At 33.7% G+C, this 15,345-nt stretch overlaps 1 pseudogene; it reads left to right on the top strand.

Moving 5' to 3' along the window:
• The first annotated feature begins 5,341 nt into the window (after nt 1-5,341).
• On the top strand, nt 5,342-9,796 carry LOC145685562 (cuticle protein 8 pseudogene; annotated as a pseudogene).
• Nucleotides 9,797-15,345: the final 5,549 nt, after the last annotated feature.

Here is a 15,345-nt window from a genome sequence, read left to right as displayed (position 1 = left end):
GTGATGCATTATGATATTATAATTAACTACTGAAATGTAGATTGTAGAAGGTAAATAAAATTATTATTATTATTGTTATTATTATTATTATTATTATTATTATTATTATTATAATTATTATTATTATTATTATTATTATTATTATTAGCAGTAGAAGTTACAAAACTGAACTTTTTCTTTCTTTATTTATTTTTCTTTCTTTCTTTTTTTTTCTTTTTTTACGAAATTGCCTCTGAAGGTTTATTTCATTCACGGTATGTGGAATTTATTACTCCTTATTAGCTTGAAGAAGTATGGAAAACTCTGAAAGAAAATGTAGACCGTATTCTATCAAAACTGAAAAGGATTTTCGATTACTAGGGTTACCGTTGTATATATTTCGAAAATCGCATGTGGTGGTGGCAAAGATTAAATTCACCCAACAGTTTTCTACGTGAAATGGTGAGGATAATTGCAAAGCCCCAGAATAACGCAGTCAAATTTCACTAAAAAGCGGAATAGATACATATAATCAGATTATCTTAAACCATATGTCCCAATTGGCATATTAAACCATCTCTATATTTTCCACTCATTTATAATTTATGCAGTTGGGATGATTGAGGGACATAAAAAATGTACAATATTACTGAATGATGAAATTTAGAAAAATCATTATCAAAAGCTTCTGATTCGGGTGGACTATTATTTGCATCTTCATTCCTTATGGGCTTTAATACAAAATATTATTAAAGCTTTTCAAGAAAATGTGGGTTGTAAAATGAAATGAAATTTCACTGGAAGTGGCGCAAATCATTCTCTTTTCCTAAGCTGCTTGTCTTATCCAAATGAAATAATTTTTACATAGTGTTCATTGAGGGGTTTACTTTTTTCCATTTTACCCAGTCATTGTTATTGGATTGATATTTTAAAATGTATGATATCTTTGCAGCTTAATGAAAGATTTATGCAGAGTTTATTAAAATTGGATTAATTTCTGAGAGTTATTAAGGAATAGATAGAAAAACACAGAATAGACAGTTAAATTGATTACTAGAAGCTTTGCTACACTCTGTTGAATTACGGCTTACCTAATATGGTCTGAGTACAGTATAATATACAAGGATAATAAGTAAATAAAAAAACAAAACTTTCAAAATCTACCAAATAATAATGAAATTGTCTAAGATCTTTAATGTAAAAATAATTAAGAAGACCAAACGAAACACGTCGTTCCCACAGAGGAAACAACAATACTCCAATTCCACTTGTTTAGCACAGAACAATTAATTAAAAACATCAACTATGAAATTGCATGAACAAAACTATTTTCACTATTAACTGATTAGAATGCGGTTACTAAGTATTGGAAGTTCATTAGTTTAAAATATAGATATGTAACTTATAAAATGCTGCTGACAACATGGACAAATCACCAACACATTATTAAAAATAACCTAAATATTCGAACATGAACAAATTTTTAAGTGTAACTAAATAAATCAACAAATATGCCTAACAATGTACATCGTATTCCTGATATCACTCAGAATGAGGAAGCATCTTCAGTTAAAATATTCAAATGTTATTTTAAATGGAAATAGCAAAATAAAATAAGATATGAATGTAAACAATTTAATGGTTAACACAAACGCAAGAAATTAATCAGAGCGAAATGCACTTATATTTCACTTATCTCGAATAGTCATGGGCAGTGGGAATATTCCCGGTGAGAAGGAGTTTAAAAATGTGAATATTCCCGTGTTTTTCCCTGGCCTATAAATTCCCGGGAAGGAATTTATTTACATTTGTTTACTTTATCTTTCAAATTATAAGGACCATATGACTAATTACTTTATTTTAATATATTTTAATTTACTTCTAGATTTTAAATAATTTGGCGATTAACAAATTTAAAATTATTTGACTGTACTTTATCTAACTAATAATATGATGTTTGGGTTCCATTTAAATTTGCACTAAAAAGTAAGGTAATTAATTAGTATTTGGGGATCAAAACTTGCAAAAAGTAGGACGATTTACGGAAGAAATGAGTTGATAGAGGTGTTCAAGCAGTCAAGAAAGTATCGAACACATTTTTTTTAGGGCAGTAGGGGATTTGTGCAAATCGTAAAAGTAAGTGGAAGTGATGTATGTGAGAAAAGAAAGTGAACTGTTGGTAACGAAGAAAGAAAACAACGTGCCATGGGGGGCTCTAACCCGTCTCCACTCGCTAACGGTCGCTCTGCAATGCTGTCTGAATTTAATGTTGGTATCGTAATTTAACGTATGAAACCATAAAACAACCGCATCGGAATAGAATATCGCAAGAAAGTCTCCTCTCTCTGATTTGAATTTCTAAAGAGCTACTGGGACATCTTTTACATGTGAATTAACGCATGAAATTTCGAGAAATGGGAAGAAAGAAAGATCGTGTGTGGGAATATTACATGCAAAATTATAAAGATAAGAAAGTAACTTGCAAATATTGTGAACATACATATTAATGAACAAATGTTGACAAAATTGTTTATAAAATTTACAAATTTAATATGTTTATAATATCAGTAGTAGAGTCAAGTTTAGAAAAGCCACTTACATGTAAATTTAAACTTTTTAGCGGTTTAAAAGTATGTGGACTTACTATACCAGTTTGGAAACACATTTACTTTCATATTACATGTTGCAAATAAATATCCATTTATGCGTACTCCCTAAATATAATAGAATATTAATAAAATAAAATAATATCGTTCAGAATATGCATTTTAAAGACTCCTCTGGGTACAACAGTAATAACATACTGTGATATAAAAACGAATGTATCTTTGAAATCATAATATAGTAATAGAAAGCAATTTTCTTTGTGATTGTACATAAATTATCGGAAAATTCCCATTTTTGGGAATCTCCACCGGAATTTTCCCGAAAAATATCTTCCAGGGAATTTACTCATCACTAATCTTGGACTACTATGTAGAATGATGTGCTTCCGTGACTCTACAGAGATATAGAATTAATATCTATAAGTAAATTCTGTAATTATTAGTCGAAATAACAATTTCTATATGAAATATTGGAAAGTCAAAATCAGGACAAATTTTGGGGGAAGGTTAATTCCTATACACTCTCTCTTTTCAGCAACATAAGAAGCATCGAATAAATAACAAATTTAAAAGCAAGAAGTTATTTATAAAGCATGAAAATTGATCGAAAGCTATCCTCTAATGATTACATATACAGTACGTTGTCATTTTGTTAATGTTTAATTTTCCTTGAAGACAGTTTCTGTTGATCGAACTGCACTGTAAAACTAAAATATTTTGGCCTCTCTTTATATACCATAATCTAAGGAAACTACAAAGGATATAAGAAATATTTTCTCTGCTGCAATATTTTCTCTTATAGTGTATCAAATAGGGTTGTATTATTTTGAAGACATTTGGTTCCTTTAATTAATTATTTTAATTACTCTTATACGGTTTTAGAATGACATAATCAGAAATCGTGCCTAGAAGGTTATAATCGTATTATTGTTGAATGAAAATATTTTAAATTTTAGAAACTTTTGACATCAAATGAAATCAAACGGAAAGAAATTAATCACTTCCTTGTACAAAACACACTTTTAGCAGCTTTCTTTCCGTTCATTACTGAATAAATCTGCCAGAATTATTTCTGTTCAATTATAGTTTAAGACAATCTCATCTGAACAACAACATAAATGAACGCATTTACCGTAAGTATTATTAAATTATTTCATGCTAGCATTGCATAATTTTATTATGAAAAAATCAGCATTTACTGAAATGATGATCATAATATGTACTTGTTTATGAATTCATATATTTATCAGAAATATAAGATGCAAAATATATATCTGATTGCTCTATTAACCAAGCGTTAACTAAAAATCCTAACAGTGTGTAAAGTAATTCATTTTTACGGTTTATTGTAATCAATTTTTTAACTTAATTCAATTCTTTCTACTTGTAGCATTTCAAGTCATTGGAAGTCAAAATTCACATCATGCATGAGATGCATTTTAAGTTTAAAAATACATTAATGTCTATTCTTTGAACTGAAAACCGTGAACTTCGTTTCATCACTCAAGATTTAATTAAAGAGTAACGATAAATTCCATAAAATATAGTACTTTAGCATAAAATTGGAAGGTTGCTTAACCCTTAGGATTTTCTTTTTCAATCAATGCAGGATGACATAATCCAAACAAAAACATATTTCTAATATAAATATATACTGATTTACCCAGTATAATTCATATACTGGGTTTAATCATCTGGTCGAAGTTGAAACAGTCGATAAATATTATATTTTATGTCCTGAAAAAAAAAATGCTACCTTCACTTTTTGAAATGTCCAATTTAATCACTGTAACATGATAAAGAAAGCTACGTTTGTACTAAATATGTTCAGAAACTCGTTTTGATTTGTTCAGCCGTTCTTAATTGTTGCGCGAAAATACAGCGAATCACATCGAATTCAATATAGAAAAAATAAAGAAAGAGATGAAAAGTTTAACAGCCCATTTCCCAAAGAAAAAAAAAGAGGAATTTTCAGAAAAACAAAATAATGTTTCAATTTGCTTTTAATAAGGTGATTATACGTTGCGTTTCATGCTTTTTACTGAACTTTATACTTAATTTCCCGCATCCTAAGATTAACTCCAATGTGCCATAACGAAAGTTCGCTTCGTGGTGGGTGATAACCCGATTCCAAGATTGATTTTAATCTTTTCGATAGTTTTCCCGTAGGTTGACGTTCCAGAATATCAGCTGCAATGTTATACACAGATATCTATTAATTTAACGAAAAATACTTGAGTTTGAAACACGTTCCACATCTTGGTTGCCACGGTTCCCACGCTGTTTAACAACAGAATTTTACAAAATAGTGGTGTGTGGAAAAGTTCATACTATGTGAGAATCAGCAGAACGGTACTTTAAGAAGAACTTTCTCGTAAGAAACAGACAATTTTGGGACTTAAATATGATAAATTATCACGTTATGTGATGCAAGTGTGGCCAAAGTTGCAAGTGTGTTATTTGTATCGAGAGGGACATTTTCCAATGTGATGAAGCCTGCAAAGGTCACTGCAAATTCACATCAGTGAACAGTGATTGTGACTGTAAGGAAATTCTAAATGTCAGTTCCCGCCGCCTTTGTCACTCATAACCGATTTGCAACTGCGCTACAAGTGACTTAATTACTCATCTTTTGCAACAAGTGCCGACAATTACAATCTAATTCATGTTACAAGATAGGGGCCTATGTATATATCCTGCTGTATATATGCCGTCGAAACTGCTGATAAGTTCCTATGAAGCATTAACACAACGCCATGGTGCCAACTCCAACTCCACTTCGTTGTTTTATGACCAAGGTATTTTCGATTCACTACCGGTTCATGTAATGCACACAGATATTTCAACCTCTTAGGGTAGTGTTGTCTACACTGTCCCTCCCCTAAAAGTCGGACGTTTTCCGATGCATGTTGATGGTAAATGCATTCTATTGTGGGATGAATTTTAGTTCGCCAACACTTAGTTCAGCCGCATTGACATATTGTTGTTGTTATGTTTCTTGGTATGCGGTAACTCTTGGAAAGCACATATGATCAGTTAGAAACCTGCAATATATCAAATGAAAAATATATCAAACGAAAAGTGACAGTAGTGCTATTCAATGGTGTCCGTAACCTAATTTTTGATTACTTCCTACAAAACATGAAAGGGCATTATTATCTAGCTTGGCTTAGAAATTACCTGTAAACAATTTGAGCAATATCTCAACACACATTAATAGTCACGCCTGAATTCTAATTTATAATCACCTCAGTTAGAAAAGATTTTTACAGGAACGAGTAAACCATACGCGTGCAACTATATATAGTGTTCATAGTGCTAATTTTGAACGAAGATGAATTTTGTAGCAAAACTATGCTCTGTAGTAACTAAATACTTCTTGCACATATAATTGGGATATGTTATCTTAATTCAATATTTAGTCAGAATATTATTTTATTCTTTTCAAGATCATCTTCGCTCTCATTGCTCTTGCATCGTCTGCTTATGCAGTTGGTGTCCTTGGCGGAATTGGAGGAGGACTTGATTATTACGTAAGTACAATAATAATTTACAATTACAATTTGTATTAGAAGTTTTATGATATATTATTGTTATAGATTGATGTACGTTGACCATTTTAAACTTTCAGACATTGTTTACAACAACTTTACACTTAATTTGAAGTCAATTTAATTCGGGAGATTTCGTTTTTATTAGTATTGTTTCTTCATTATATATATCGTTTATTGAAACACATTTGAATATTTGATGTAACTTAGTTGTCTGAGTATTAAATATAAAGATATAATTATTTAAGAAAGTAGTCAGTGATTCTTTGACAATACTTTGAAAATAATCAGTTATTTGATTGGGAATTGTGCGTGCGACTCAGCGCAAATGGTATATGAGACATGGAACTAGGATATACAGTTAAGCACTAAGATCAGAACCACATAAGCTTCTGAGTATAATCAAATCCACGTATTCCGTGAAAATGCACGTAATATAATAATGTAACCATGAATCACAAGGAAGTATTCTGGTTTTATCAATTCAGTTGCTGAAAATGATTGCTAGCACTTGATTCAGCACCAAAAGAAACAGATACAAAGAGGGTGTTTAGCAGCAGACCGGACACATGGTGGAAGATAAATGAGGACAAAGTGCGAAAATAAAGCGTAGAAAATGTCTAGGTATGCCATGTTAATTTTGAAACGAGTAGAGGGATTGAAGTCAAATGTTGAATATGAAGTATGTATGGTATGTATGTAGAGCTCCACCGAATAGGAGTAATGTGAATTATGGGGTCATCTGAAAAACTGTCATGTTGGACTTAGCGCAAGAACAATATACGCGAAAGGAGTAATATGACATATGGCTCTTGACGCACACCGTCTATTGAAATCAATATTTTCCAATATAGTTTGAGCCCTCTGTAACAATAGGCGTTCCACGCTATGGCAATGTATCAATACTGTCATAATGGTGAAGTTACTAAGGAACAAGATACCCTGTATTAATGTCCATGGGCACATATACACGAAGGGTAGAAAGAGATGGAATCGAATCATGGAACATCAAGAAGAGATGTTTACAGCGTGTAACAGAATGAGAAGTATTTATGTAGGATAAATGCTGGCGTGGAACCTTGCACAAAGATACCTAACCCATTCAAATTTCTAATATATTACTGATTCCCTCTAACAAAACTTGGTGGTTGTAACACTGGTGACTCTTCTCACAAACAGTTACATACAATTGGCAGTTAAAACACTGTTCACATTATGCCTATTCAGTGGAGCTCTACATCAATTCCTCAAATGCAACATTTGGCATCAATCCCGCAACTCATTTCAAAAATAACATGACACTTCTAGACATTTTCTACGTTCTGTATTCTCACTTTGCCCTCATTTATCTTGCACCATGCATACGGTCTATCACTAAACACCTTTTTTTCTCTGTTTCTTTGATGCTGAATCCATTGTCAGCAATCATTTTCAGCAATTGAATTTACCAAATTGGCAAGTTGTGAGTTATTTGTTCAAGTTGGTTAGTTTTTTTTTATAAATGATAGAAAATTTGTTGATGAGTAATACCGAAATAAGAATACAACTTACATTGCCTCCATGTTAGAACATAAGTTTGAGATACAAGGGGCGGAAAATACTTTTTTTCCGAATTAAATATCAAGCAATATTATCGTGTCTACTCATTTCAAGGTAAATATCAAATAGAAAACAAATGTGATTTATACGGTAGTCTTAAAGGTGTTTAGTCTTTGGCGCACTGCATTACAGTAGTGTCTATTTGTAGAGTATACGAATTGTAGGTGGACAGTCCTAAATTTCAGCTAAGTGCTTATCAGGAAGCATTTTAAAAATGCGATATTTCTAGTGATGACGAACGTATTAGAAGTTGATATTTTGGATTACTGCTCTCAAGAAAGGATTGCGTAGTTGCTGAAATTAGTGGAAACGTCGTTTCGTTACAATACTACGAACTTTCATAGTTGAGAATCTCGGTCCATTATACATTTTGTAATCAATGTTTTATCTCTAAGATGAAAGCTTTATTTTCTTCTGAAGACACTCCAGTCGAAAATAACTAGTATATATACGTACCGTCAGTGGAAACAATCGAGTATTTTTCATACTATGAAACTAAATAAGTTCTGAAACTACGAAAACTAAACTCTGAAACACAAGTACGGATTTAATAGAGCGAATAACGTAATAACGACGATAAAATTTACGTTGACTCCTCCCAATCATATCATAAAGTGTCTCTCGCTATACTGTAATATTTTTCTATGAAGCGGATATAATATAAGAAAATAAATGAATATATCTACAATATTATTTTGCTAAAGAGCAATGCATTTAGTGACCCTATCCTTGGTATGACGGATACGCTACTTTTAAATCTTCTTATCCCGTATTTCAAGATTTCTGATACAGGCCCGTAGCCAGCCCAAAACTTTAGGGGGAGCCCGGTAGAAGTTAGGGGGGCCCGACCCAATCATATTATGCTTCATCACGATATTATAGTTCATTTTCAAGTCTACCTTGAAATTTTATGGGGGCCAGCCAAAATTTAGGTGAGGCCCGGCCCCCTCTTGCCCCCCTCCCCCCCGTGGATACGGGCCTGTTCTGATACCTTGCAGGTCTTATTTTAAAACTAAAAATGCAAAAAAAAATACCGTTTTTCTTCTATATAATCAGATAATATTTAGCAAACACCACAGTACTATATAGATAAATTTTCACTTTTAGTTATATCGGAAGTGTGTAAAAAATAGACGCCAGATCTTTAGGCATTAAACGCTGGGAAAACATAGTTTAACATTTAAACGATACGTAGTGAAATAGGCTCTAAAATGAAACTCGAAATAATAAACCCAAATACTCAATAAAATAAAAAAGTAAACTCGAGTCATAGATAATGTTGAGAGAATTTAGAAACATAGCTGATTATTAATATCTTCTTTTACTATATATAGAAAAACGAAGCTTGATATGTATTCCATGTCCAAATTTTATACAGTTATCAGTACACATACCAGTCCAAAGTTTTACAGCACTTTACCAGTACAAATAACAGTAACGTTTTATGACATCTTATCATTACAATCAACAATTATGTTTCTCCGAAGAGGCAGATTCCTTCTTGAAATACTACATTTTGTATTTTCCCCTATAACGTCTTATTTTGAAGAAAACGCATAGAATAGACAATAGTAGGTACTAAAGCAATTAGGCAGGAATGGGCGAAATATGCAAAATGCAATTGGCTTAAATTGAAACTGTAACTCCCAATGTAAATTTTAAAGCGATGTTTTATATCGCATCTTTAATTTTTTTTAAATATACATTTTTCCTAACATCCGGTCTCTAGTAGGAATTTATGAGAGAGAAATAAATTACTAATTATTTCAATGACAAAACGATACAGTATTTTATATAATAAATAAACTATTTACCATTAAGGCCTACCCACGATACCAGTTTGGTTATGCTGTGAGTGATGCCCTTACTGGAGACAACAAGCAACAGACCGAAGTTCGTGATGGTCCAGTTGTAAAAGGACAATACAGTCTAATTGAACCTGATGGCAGCCGAAGAATTGTTACATATGGAGCCGATGACATCAACGGTTTCAATGCCATTGTGAGAAGAGTTGGTGGTAATCTTCACGCTGGAGTTGGAGGTTACGGATATCTTGGTTAAGTATTTTAAACATCATCGTATATGTATTCTAAGGAAATAAAATTAAAGTAATATTTATATTGCACTTATTGTTATTGAATCCCAGAACTTACTAAAATAATATCACACCTAATGGAGTTTAAATAGTTGCCTAACTGTGATTTATAGAGAAGAGCTCTGCACGGGCCGGAATATTTAGTCCGAGCCCGGCCCGAGAATTTGTAATATGAGGCCTGACTCGAGTCCGAAGTATGTTTTAGCCTTTACTTTAAATTGCACATGAATAATGATGATCAGAATTGTAGTATGGGAGTTTCAAGTTATAAATTTAAATGTGGTTTACAAATTCTCTAGATAGAATGGTTCGATATATATGGTTGTACAGTACATATATTTACAAAGTTATTCCCGAAAATGCCCGAGAAATATGGTTGTACAGTAAAACCCCTCAAATCTGAACTAATTGGGGCTGAAGCCTGTTCGGATTTCGGGGGGTTCGGATTACCCGGGAAACAATATTACATACTTATCTCGTCACTGAATTGGTGGTAAAACAATGACTGAGGTTAGACAGGGTGGCCCAGTGGTCGAAAGGGCAGTGACCTTGACTGGCGGATGTACACTCATGTCCAAAATGATTGTCGCATATCTATAACTGTCTTCTTGTAAGAATATAATTAGATAATGATTTAGAATAAACATTGTCTAAAAATGTTAAAACCTTAAAAAACTAAATTTGTGTGATTAAATCTATTTTTTTTTATTTTCCAGCTGTAGTTATTTTTTTTTCTCCTGAGAACGTGTTCGGATTTGCCGGGTTTTCGGATTTCCGGGATTCGGATTTGAGGGGTTGTACTGTATATTTAAAAATTTACGGCCCGTGCCCGATCCGAGCCCGATGTGACCTATGCTTTGCAGGCCCGAGCCCGAAGTGATCTATGCTTTGAAGGCACGAACCCGGCACATGGGTCGGGTCCAGCCTAATCTAGCGGGCTCAGCCCGAGCCCGTGCAGACTTCTATTATGAGAATACTAATAACGTATGATATAGAAGGCAGGAGTTTATATAAGGAATTATTAAAGTGTTTGGGAAATTCTCTATAGATTAGTTATGTATTGTTGTAATCACTTATTGGAGGGTTTATTAGTTACTCAAAAAGAAACATTATTTTCTTTTAAAAGGTAAGTAAATGAAGCTATAGTATTGTGAGTAAAACCTTGAAAATGAAAACAACTTCTTGTAGGGAGGTATTAGGGTCTATCTATCAACGTTAAAACTATTATGGACTGCGCGATGGATCAGTGGTCGAGCGTTCACCTCCGGTGCTAGGGGTCCCTGGTTCGATCCCGCTCGTGCAGTGTGGAATTTGTGGTGGACAAACACCGTGCTCGTGGGTTTTCTAGGGGTTCTGCCGTTTCCTCCCACTTTCTTCATTCCACCATTTCACTCATCTCTCATCATCACCGTCTCCTTTAGCCTAACCGGCATAAGCGCGGGACACAAAGTTCTCATTTTAAAGTTTTTAAAAACTATTATGTTTTTCATTATCCATGTTTTGCTCTTTAATAATTTTCAACACTATACTATCATTAATCTATACTAATGCTAATAACTAATAACAAAATTGAGTGTAAATTTTTTTAACAATTTATAAGTTAAAAATATAAAATGATCTTAGGGAAGTAATTGAGACTATACTAGACTAGGGGACACGGTGACTCAGCGGTAGAGCGCTTAAATCTGATAAGTGGTGTCCCTGGTTCTATCCTCGGCCAAGTAAATTTAAATTTGTGGTGGATGAGATCGTGTCCGTGGGTTTTATCGTAGTGCTAACGTTCCCTCGCACTTTCTCATTCCACCAATTCTTCCATCATCATTTATAAGTTAAATCGTCGCCCACTTTAACCTAAAGGGTATAATTGTGAGACGTTCAATTGAAGAATTTTATTTCATTTCATTTCAAAACTAAACTAGACTCTATAGAATAGGACTCGTCTCGACTTACAAATAGCAGTCTCTATGTTGTCTCATCTTGAGTTGGAAATTGTCATTCGTCTTGATCTCCCCTCGATTCATAATTTTGCTTATGCCGGTCACATCTCAATCACCAAGGAATAATTAGAATGAAATTGAAAACGTATAACCTGTATAGACCTACTAAATGACATTTAGTATTTTTTTTCTCACTTTATTATCGACAGAGAAAATATTGTATTTTGCTATTTCGTGATGAAGCGGCTAACCGACATGACCTTCCCGCACGTGGTTGCTGATTCGATCCCGATTAGACGTATCAAGTTTTGGATTAAAGTCTCAAACAACGGTTCGGATTCCAAGTCGAAGATTAGAGCGTGGCTTATGAAACATTGATACTGATATGGAGCAATCAACTCTAATCAATTCCTTCCATTACTCTAACAAATTTCCTTCTTGTTGAATTGGCAGTATGTAATACCCCTTCGAGACAACACAATCACTTTTGCCAACAGTACTATATTGAAATTAATCATAATTTAAAATGTTACGATTTTCACTACAACCTTTTAATTTTTTATTGTCATATTCAACACAGGAAATAATTCTCTCTACCTTAAGAAATAGTGACCAATTACTGCTACTATACGCGTTTGCTCGTCTATACGATTTTCTTCAAGTTTGTTCTACTCCACCCTTTCCAAATTTACAAAAAAGTAGCACTGTCAGGTGTGATGGAGCATGGGTAGTATTGCGTGATATTTTCTTAATTAATATTGAACCTGAAAGTGATAACAGATACTTATGCTTTTCTCAGAGAAATTAGAGTAAAGGTTAAATATATTTTTGTGGTGCTTAATATGTCCATGAACTTGTCAGGCCACCTAAGGCAGGCCATAATTTCGATTTCACATATTATTATTGCTTCGTTAGTGCTCGTTAGTGCAGCAAACTTCATCGTTAATTCTACAAAAATAATGTGTCAATTTTTAAGAGCCGCTATTGGCCTGCTAACTTCATACCAACAGGCCGACATATCAAAATCACCCCATAAATGAAATTGCCGGTTCGAGCAGTGTTAGTGCCATAAACATTAAATTCAGTGCTTCGAAATATACAGATTTTAGTTTAATTAAATGCGTGCGTCTTATGAAGCTGGCTGACCACCTATAGCAGACCACGATTTTGAAGTCATATATCGTTAGTGTTTCGTTAGTGCTGGTTAGTGCCGCATATTACATCGTTAATGCTCCTAACACAACGGATATATATTGTTTTAAAAAGATATCATTTCCCCACCTAATATCTAGTCAGCGAGCCAGACGGAAATTACTGCAGACCACAATCTCGATTTCACCCATCGTTATTACATCCCTAGTGTTCGTTAGTACTCATGTCCCATCGTTTGTGCTCCATAAATTACGTCTACATTTTTGAAGCAACCCTTATTAGCCTGCTAACTCATGCCAGCAGACCAGAGACCAAACCTACTTCAGACCAGAATTTCGATTACTTCTGTCATTAGTGGTTTGTTAGTGTTCGTTAGTGCCGCATATCATATCGTTATGGCTGCATTAAAAAAAAAACATTAATGACCTCCTAATTTCATGCAAACAGGACAGGACACAACAATTTCGATTTCACCCATCGTTAGTGCTTACTTAGTGCTGCATGTCTCATCGTTAATGCTCTGTAGTTAAAAAACGTAATCATTATTTCCTGCTACCTTCATTCTAACAGGTCTGCCATGCGTGAATTCGAAATTGCTGTCATAAGTTAGCAGGCAATAGCCCTTTTTAACATGCATTATCTATAGAGCACTGATAAATTATTAGCGTAAAAATTAGCACTGATGTAGCACGAACAATGTGAGAAATCAAAACTGTAGTCTGTCGGAGGTGATGTGTCAGGAATGTTGGAATCAAGTTAGCAGGAAATTAGTATTTCTCTCCAAGAAAAGTAAGTGGATGTTACATATGAAGCACTAACGAAGAAATCTGCAGCAATAGCGATATTATTTTATTAAGTTGCGTTATTTGTGGAGCAACAACAATGGAATTTCCTGCACTAACGAACACTAACCAAGAATTAACGATGTGTGAAACCAGAATTATCATCCTCTGTAAGTGGCTTGCCAAGCCTATTGGCACGAAGTTAGAATACCGGTAATGAAGTTTTAAAAAGTGGGCGTTACTTGTGGAAGACCAACAATGAGATTTGCGGCACTAACGAGCACTAATGAAGCAGTAACGATAAATGCATTCGAAATTGTGGTCTGGTGTAGGTGATTGCCACGCCTTTTGCTATGAAGTTAACAGGCAATTAGATATCATTTTAATGAGTTGGAGTCATTCCTCGAACATAAACGATGGAATTACCGACAGAAAGTGCACCAACCAAGCACTAACGATGTATGGAAATAAAATTGTGTTCCGCTCTAGATGATCTGCCCTTCCGGTCGGCATGAAGTTAAAAGGCCAATACTGATATTTCTTAAAACAAGTGGTACAAAGTTAGAAAGAAGATAATGATTTTTTTAAAAGAAAGTAACCATTACTTGTGGAGTACTATGTGATTTGCGGCAGTAATGAACACTAATGAAGTAATAATGATATATGCACCCGAATCGACTAGTACTCTATTTTTTACGAAATACAGGGTTGTTGATTCCTGGAATTTATGAGAGTCAAAGAATAGAACAGAAAAAAAATAGAAAAATAAAGAAGAAAAACAATTCGGCTCAGAGGTGAAAGGACATAATAGATTTTTCACATATTTCTTATAGTTGATACGGAGGAGATATTTCGAATGTGCCTGATGTTCGAAAGAGACCTATACGTGTGTTAACTCGGAAACTCATTCCACAGCATCCAAGCACGATGTTTATTTTGAAGACCAAAACGAGTGTTTGCATCAAACCACGGAGGGAATTGATATAGGTTTTCGGACCGGGACAAAGTCTTTAATAACTGCAGAAATAATATCCTTAAATCGTGATACATCATCGTTAATACTACAATTATTATTCACCATGCACCATGGAATTAAATCAAGAGTAGGACTTATAATGTAGCAAGGTGCCCTCTTGAATAGTCACACGAACTATTTAGTCTAGAAACTCTTGACTTTCAACTACAGCCTAGACAAGGGAATATCGACGTTCAAAGATTCAAGAACCGATTATATAAATTTTAAATAAACTCAGTTTACCATTTAGTACATTCAATAAAAAGATAATGGTTCATATCACAGATCCCTGCTACATCACATTGGAAAAAGTAGCGATATTGATTTATGTTCCTATTAATAGAATGATAGTCCACGTTGAAATGTGAGGCAGAGCAGAAATCAGCGTCGTCTGGTGAAAATATTTAAATTTAGAAAGCAACGTATTTTATCTGGAGTCTGTGAGACTCACCAGAGTGGTTAAATGCGCATACTGTATTTACACGAAGTTTGAATTATATAGAAGAAAACTTACTGGGAGACTGGAATCACACGCTCAAGGTAAACCAACATTAGCAGTGTAAAGTGTTTAAACTGTGTTTAAAGTACCTTTAACAGTCGCATGATGCCTGTCAAAACTTGAATATTTA

This window comes from Thermobia domestica, chromosome 5 (genome assembly GCF_964235325.1).
Source record: "Thermobia domestica chromosome 5, izTheDome1.hap1.1, whole genome shotgun sequence".
NCBI classification, from domain to species: Eukaryota; Metazoa; Arthropoda; class Insecta; order Zygentoma; family Lepismatidae; genus Thermobia; species Thermobia domestica.
This window is presented reverse-complemented; position numbering and strand designations above follow the sequence as displayed.